Raw genomic sequence first — 8523 nt, forward strand, 5'->3', positions numbered from 1 at the left:
TTCAATTTAGGTATTAGGCGCCAATGGGCTGTCCATTAAAACGTGTTATGTGGACTGTGTGTCTGAAAGGGGTAAAATTAAAATGGTTAAACTTGAGCACAAAGACCAAAAAGTTTCAACAGTGGAATTAAGGTGCCCTTCTAATGGCCTGTTAAAATGTATGTCAGTATGTTAAGGAGTGTTTGAAGCTTGCAGGGTCTAGTTTCAGATTATCTTGTATGTACCAGCTATTTTTTAAACTACACACTTCTTTCTTCCCTTATATACATAGATGCCCTCCTTTTATATTCTGCTTTTATCCACAGCAAAGAACATTGGTTTTCTGCCCTAATTAAACATGAATTACAGGGCAAAAATTGTAAACAGGGTACCATTTTCAGCTTCAGTCAGAGCTACATCTATATTTTTTTACTTTGTTCACATTTTTGGTTACATTAATAAAAATGTTGTTTCAGATTAAAGATCTTAACAATGTGATATAGGACTGATTAGATTTCTGACTGGACATAAAGAAATAAAATAATTTTAAAGCAAAAACTGACAATCAAATGTATAAAATGGTAATTTGTGTAACCTTATGTACAATATAGTGCAGTAACTCTTCAATACAATCTGGGACCACTTTTCCTACTTCACTGCTCTCCTTCTGGATCTATATCTGCACTGTCGGTAGTGGACTCATTTTAATACCTCTTGCAAATGGTCCCATTTGCTTATGAATGTATCATGCCTGACTTACTACTATTGTAATCTGGAACTTTTTAAAAATCCATCACCTCAACCAAAAAGTACCTGGTTTCCTTGGTCATCAACAACAATAAAAATGACTGGTACATTTTACATTTTAGTTTTTGTCTTTTTAATGACTTTAGCAAAATCACAATTTTCTACAAGACTCAATGACACTTAATTGAGACTTTTCCAACATCAGCAATGCTTATTTTAGCTTTCTTAACTAACAGGCAGTTTTCATTCTAGTTCTAAATATTTTGCACTAAGCATATTTCAGTGTCGCTAACTAATTATTTCTAATCTTTTGTTGTTTCACATTTACAATGGAGAAAGGTTTTGCAGCAAATAGCAATGTAGATTTTTTTTAAAGTGTGATTCAAATGAAAGCATTTGTGAATAAAAATATGAACATTTGTATGTTTTTTGTTTAATTCCCATCTTATTATTAGCACTGGAAAAAGCAAAATTAATGCTATCCTGAAGGTCAAAGGAGGCACAACACAATGCTAATTAGATGTATCTAATAAACTCAATGTAATTTTTAATATCATTGTTTGAAAGGTTTTATAAATCACCAAGTAGGCAGTACTTTAAATGTGTTAAAATTTAAAATATAAAATAGGTGAAACCTTGGTTGTCACATAAAGTATCTCAAAAATAAACAATACTTTAATAACTATTTTTTCAACTTATATTTAAAATATTTGAAAACACAATTTAAAAAAATGTATAGAATTCTAGAGCCAGGAAATCAAACATCATAGTTTTTTTTAGAATTGAAGGAAAATAAAACATAGAAAAAAATGTAACAAAGTTGGCTCTACATTTATATATAAAATACTCAATCTTACTCCGACATTACTACATTTGTTAGATATTTCTTTAAACACAATTCCAGCTTTTAAATAGATGAGTTTTCATTAAACCGCTTTTATTTCACAGCTTGCAATCTTTATAAAAATTTAACAATTATAACAAACTTTTTAAGATCTTGAAACTCTTTAGTCTCTTTTTTTAAATATCTTGGTTATTTAGGCCATTGAGATTTAAGAGTCAAAGAAGTTATGACCGGATGTTGCTGCACTTAATTGACACTATTTAGATATAATTAATGAGCGGTGATACTAATTAATCTCTTTGCATTAATAGCTATATATATATATATATATAATTTAAATGTCGTGCTATTTGAATCTCTTTACTTATTTTCATTTTCTTCTTCTAAGCCACTTGATCTCTTAAAACTTTACTTGTTTAATTATATCTAAATAGTGACCTGGAAACATTATTATATTTAACTAAGGTAACAGTTAGAAGCCGGAAATGGTTGGAAAACCCCAGCCTTTGTGGCCTTGGAGATTAGAACGGAGCATCCCGATTTTAAGATATTAGCAAATTCGATCAGAGATTTAGGTCACTGTTTAAAAAAATCTGTACTCAAATTTACAACACAGGTTTTGTATAGGGTGAAAACTAATGCAAGACTTTCACAATCCTGGTATGAAATTACAAGCTCCATTAGGTGAAGCTGTTCAATCCCAACATTTAAAAAATAAAAATCACACAAATACTGAATGTATAACAACTGACTTTATCCCTACATTATATAAAGAAGAAAGTAATAAACAGTCATCTAACAAAACAATTCTAGATAAGGGAACAAACTTTTCCATTAACTATGTAACTTTGTGACAAAAATAAAAAGAATCTTTTACAAAATATATTTTTACACAAATATGTGAAGCCTCCATCGCTATCCCTGGCTTCTCCGAGGGATCCACTGTCTGCACCTGTCATTTGGGGCTTAGAAAAATGATCACTAATTTCCACTGATTTAACTTTCAGTGGAGCAACTATAGTCAAGTTACCACCAGCACGACCTGTTCTGGCCCTAGGTTATGATTCTAATATATTCTACTTGTAGGCCTCAAATCCATTTACAAACTATTGTGGTATCTCCAGCTCAAACTCTTCCAACACACTTGATTTAAACCGATATCATCATTCTTTGTGCAACAGTTGCTTCTTTTCTACAAGATGTCTTCTTTATAAAATTAACACAGTATCAGCAAGTGTTCATGTGAAATGTATTTAATGATTAGCAAAAATTAAATACAAAGGATCAACAAAAGTACTGCGTCTAAAACATCTAAGAGCACATCACTGAAGTCTTATGTTCTAAATGTGTGTGCAGACTATGGGTTACAAAAGCAAACAAATTCTACAGACTTGCTAGCTCTCAACAGCTGAGAAACTCTATAACTTGAGGCCTCAATACATAACACATAAAGAGTTAAAGTTCAAGTAATTTTATATGAGTACATTTAAAGATTGCATGATGTAAGACATACTTAAAAAATTGTAAAATGTTCTAAGTTTACTTTTATGGTGCAGTTCAACTTTGAAGATACCTAAATAACATAAAAAAAGTGTGTTGTGTAAGTTTAACCAGTCATCATCACCAGTCTAACTGCCATTTGCCCAGTTTTTCCATACTGGCCAGCTGGACTAAAAATTATTTCAAAAAAATGTTAGCCAGTACTTCACATAATTAAACAAAACTACAAATATGACATGATTTGGACATTTTATCCAATTTTAATTCTTCCTCAAAATAAACATTTAATATAAATCCCAAATATATAATCCACTGTTAACACCTGAATTAATATTTGAATAAATATGATCCAGTTCAGAAACCACAGCATAAACAAATAAAGCTAACTTCTACTAATAACACTGCATAATTAGGGAGAGCACAAATGAAACATACAATACTGAACCAGTGGTCTACAGAATCTGATAATTTTACTGTTAAAATACACAAGTGTTTTTCCTTTAAACTTTAAAAATAAAATGTCATGTTTGAATATAAAACAAAACATGTAGTCTATTCTGACATTATGTAAAGATGAGCAGTCAGCTAAAACAATGAAAAAGCACTAAAAGGGGGCAAAATTATTAATCACCTATGAGTAGAATTGACAGGGTTGGTCTACAATATATTGTAGTTATCTATGCACACCAATAATGGTTGCATGTAGGTCACAAAGTATTTAAATTTATTATATGCCCTATGTAATATTTATTTTTGCTAACAGGTGGAGTTCCCAGGCTGCTGGAAGTGAGAGAAAAAAGAAGGTATGGGAGCACTGCTCTGTAGTTTCCAATGGTTATATGTGGTTTATGCTACCTCCTTCTTCACAAGGCCAGTATAAACGCTTCCACCTAAGTTGTTAATATAGATTTCCCCAAATAGAAACTGTCTTTGGAACCTTAACATGTAATCAATAGAATGCAAAGCTGCACTCTGTTAAAGATAACTATACATAGCTGTGGCCTAGCTTTATCATAAATGCAAGTGTTATTATTCTATGAAAATATAGTACAATATATACAACCTGTAAAATTATGTGCAGAATATACTAAATCTCCTACCAAACGTCTACCACAGAAAAATACAAATACAAAGGAAATACTAAACATATATTTAACTATTCTTTCCAATATTACTACTCACAAGGAGCATTTCATAGGTAAATGACACTTTCTTTCTGAGCCACATTAGTTTTGTATTCTGTCATGCTGAAAATCATTCATCCATTCATGTTCAAAAGGCAGGAGGAAGAAAATGACTTGTCCAGTGCAATGCATCCATAAAGATGCATTTCATTATTAAATGGTGTAGTTCTAATCAATACTGCACACAAAATAATGCAACGTAAATTAAAACATGAAAACACACAGCTTTTTAAAACTTACTAAATTCAACACAGATCTGCCTCAACTAATAATGCCAAAATATTTATAATTCCAACCATTTACAAACTATTACAACTAAGTCCAAGGTATATCGTGCGTCAATCTCGACTATTCACATAATCATATATGACAAACACGCACGTGCTGAAAGAGGAGCCATCAAAGTCTGCACTGCCATTAAACAACCCACTGGATCTTTGAAAATGAGCACAGAGCATGTTAAAATCAGAAATTACGAAGTAAAATCTGAAAACGTAATAAATCGCTTGGATTTGCAGCGCAATGTTTCTAAATCACTCCACTTACAATAAAAAGGGTTCCTTGATGCAAAGCACTAACTTTAAAAGGATTAACTTTGTTTACCTTTCCAGTACTACAATAAAATGCTACTGAACAGTGTACTCAGGTGAATTTTGTCGATTATAAAATATCAGTACATAAGTTACAGTTCCATTATTCTACCTTAATCAACAAAGTAGTAGCTGAAGCTTGAGTTTAAAAAAAATACTGCAAGAATGGAGAACCTACATTAGAAAAGGTTAAAAGAGGGCTACAAGCCTCAGTTCATGAGTACCACGCCGTTACTATCACAAATGGTTGACACTTTGCACTCTTAATTTTTAATTATTTATTTGTAATGTATTCCCAGGGCTTTGTTAAGCAACTGTAGAGTATCAAATATCAAAACGCGGTGTATTTCAACAGTTGAATAGCCTAAGCGCACGCTCACAATTTTCAAAACTAAACACACGGAAAAGCAGTTACGTTGCGTTTCACACATCGCCGACTTTTATAACCGCGATGCCAAACTGTTGCCTCCACGAGATGCAGCTGTAATGATCGGAGTATTTGGGGTGTGTGTGTGTGTGTGTGTGTGTGTGTACCGCAAAATGTAGCGCTCTTAAGGAGCAGGCCTCAAGCCCGCCTGCAAAACTATGACACTTGAAGTCCCCCCAGTCACACTCGGGACCCCCGACGGAAAAAGCAAAAAAGTACAAGTATTCAAAAAAATGGGACGCCCCTTAAACTCGTTCTCATTTGCCTCTTTTCTTTAATGCACTTTTATACCAAAAACGAACGATCACTTGCGCCTGTGAAATAACCTGATGATTGCGCCTGAAAACAACACTACTACTGAAAAGCATGTGTGCCAAAAAATATTCTCCTCCACCCCCGAACCCCATTTTGCAAGTTACACTTTAAAAGCAGCAAACGGGGACCGTCCCAAATCTCATCAAGAACGCAATATACATGAACATATGCAGCTACTATACTTGCATTGAATGATTCAGTCACAGCGCTTGCCCCCATTTGGGCCCGAAGTCCTGCTGCAGCCAGTCAGGATCGCCCGAGAGGAGCAGGCAGCACAAAGGCAGGAATCTCATATTAGAGAGAGAGGGAGGGAGGGAGACAGAGAGGCCTGGATAGGGGCACAGCGGGATCCGACGGCTTTTTAAAATTCAAACAGCTCTCTCCAGCCCTGAGCAAATGAATTACAGATTATCGATCTGCGCTGCCTCTTTCTCAGCCGTTAAAAAAATCCAGCACCCAAAAACCACTTCAGTTACAGTCAAGCGAATATATCAGGTGCACAATTAAGCATAAAGGTATATAAAAGGGCAGGTTTTGAAAAGGCAGTGATATTTACATACATTATCACGCAAGTTGACTATTGTGAACTATTCCATACAATTTCTTTTGAAACAAACATTTAGAAATGATGCTACGCCAAATCCTCAAATCTACTGCTACACAAATGTAAACGGAAGTAAAATGGGAGATTTTGCCGCTGCCCGGCGTTTGTATTGATGGCGTCACGTTCAGTGTGACAAGTACAGTAACACAGCCGCCCTAATTGGAAAACATCACCAACAGTACCAAGGTTGGCGAACTCTGCCGACTCGCGCATCGTTCGTCGCAAATGAACACGTAAAGAAAGCCTAGCACAAGAAGTAAATAAACAATATAATCAAATACCGGACCCGTTTACATTTTTATTTTCTTTCGATTACAGCAGCCCGAAATCATATAATACAGACAGATCTCATTTAAATAAGAAACCTAAATTACTTGTAAGCGACACCTAATATGTGCTTTGGATGCTGTCTATACGTGCGTATGCATAATCACTTCAAAAATTGCCCCTTCGTGCCTATTTCAAATTTTAATGTGTATGCAGTTATATTTAAATTTGTAACAATGCAACTATTACTGGCAAACGGATAGTTTTGCTTTCATAATCAACTGTCCAAAACTTCTCACCAAGTGCATTTGTGCTACCGATTTACTTTGGGACTTCAAACTCCAAAAAACATAATGCCACAGACTTAAAAGTGATAAATTTTTGGAAGTAATTAAAACACACACATACGGGGGCAATTAAAAAATAATTTAAAATAAAAAAAAACTAAAGTAGCAATTTCAAGTCAAAGCCAAAAAGTACACATCCGTGATTTACACTTTGAGTTCCACGGTCCCGCTTCAGTGTCAACACCACCCCCCGATCTTTCATTACTTTTCACCTAAACAAGGTATTTTAAGATATAATTGCCCGACCTCCACCGTTAAAAAGCGCGTTTCTCTATTCGGTCGCAGTCTGGCGTGTTCCTCTTCTTAGAAAGAAGACGCCAGCCGCTGCCGGTTCTTATTCCACGCTAGATCATGTGAAGGTTTATTGTTTTTATTGTTCCCCCCACCATCACCACTACCTCCAGCGGCCTGCATGGCCTCTCTGAGCTGGCGGCATCCTCGGACTAAGAGTGAGTAACTTAGCCGGGGGCCGGCGCCACACAGCGGGCTCGTCGCACGCAACCAAAAAAAAAAAAAAGGAAACACTGCCTCCAATAAATTCCTCATAAGTTCACCAATATGGAGCCGCACATAGCCAATTTACAGCACATCCGGAAACAGGACTTTTTTGTTAAGACATAGATATATTTAAGACCAATTACCTCAGAATCCTCGTTTTCTTATAAAGAAGGAAATAAAAAATTAAAAGCCTGTAAATAATCCGAGCGTGTCGCCGTTCCGTCTCGGTCGCTATCAAAGCTCCTCCGAGAAATAATATAACAACAATAATCCGGGTCGGGAGGGTTCGCTCTTCTTCCGTCTCACTGCAAACATGTAGACACGAACGGGGGGTTACTAGGGAAACATTTCTCCACCGAGCGCCTTCGCAAATCTCCGCGAAACGCGGGGATGTTGCAGGATTTCGACGTTTTGGCGCTGACGTCGCTGTTTTCAAAGGTTCAAAAATTGAGGAGACCGACGACTCGTTAGTAAACAGATCCACTCGTACTCTTGTCTCTTCCCCCTCTTTCGTTCGCTCGCTCGCCCCTCTCGCAGAACAAAATGCCGACCGGAAGTGCTGCTGCAGGAATGACTCCCTCCACCGGCGCCAAACCGGCCGAACACCAACTCACTCACTTCCGCCGCTCGAGCGCCTGGCGTCCCGTGCACTGGCAGCGAAGCGCGCGTGCACGCGGCTTCTTCGTGACCCTCACTCTCAATGGCGCGCATTCCGTGCAGGATTCCCGAAGACGAAGAAGATGAGCGCCGAGAACTTGGTTGGCTACAGCAGCACAGTCTGCGTGAATTCGGAGGCTTTTTAACGTCATGCAGACAATCTAATAGTAAGATCTATCACACCTAAAATATAAAGCAAGAGTGTTTCACGTAGACAAAGAATTATAAAAGCAGTGAACTGCATCTCCTCATCACCGTTTAACAACAAGAAATCCATGGTGTACAGCGGAGGAACTCAACAAATAAGTACCTACTAATAAGAAATGATAGTGAAACAGGAGCCAGGGTCTAATCTGAATTGAAAGGCAAGAAGAAGGAATAAGGGCCAAAACAAAGCTCTGGTAACACCCACACTGAAATAAAAATGCTTGCATGGGGCAAGGAAAAAGCGTGTGAAACTAACCAAAACTTTTGTTTTTCTCTTTTTAGAGTACCGCACAGTGAGGATTATGTTTTTCGATTTCTCCAGTGCCTTCAGTACCATCTAGTCATTCTTGTTAAAGG

The 8523-nt window shown here is 36.5% G+C and overlaps 1 protein-coding gene across 7 annotated transcripts in view; it reads right to left on the bottom strand.

Annotated features, from left to right (window-relative positions):
- Positions 1–7891, bottom strand: part of nipbla (NIPBL cohesin loading factor a) — a 257134-nt gene extending 249243 nt beyond the window's left edge. For 4 of the 7 annotated variants that reach the window (XM_028802451.2, XM_051928338.1, XM_028802449.2 and 1 more), the window contains exon 1: positions 7446–7890. The gene's annotated coding sequence lies outside the window, so the exon portion shown is untranslated. Of the gene's footprint in view, positions 1–7445 lie in introns of all 7 variants that reach the window. The other 3 variants (XM_051928337.1, XM_028802452.2, XM_028802453.2) reach the window with 3 other exon arrangements.
- Positions 7892–8523: the final 632 nt, after the last annotated feature.

Source organism: Erpetoichthys calabaricus, chromosome 5, assembly GCF_900747795.2.
Source record: "Erpetoichthys calabaricus chromosome 5, fErpCal1.3, whole genome shotgun sequence".
NCBI classification, from domain to species: Eukaryota; Metazoa; Chordata; class Cladistia; order Polypteriformes; family Polypteridae; genus Erpetoichthys; species Erpetoichthys calabaricus.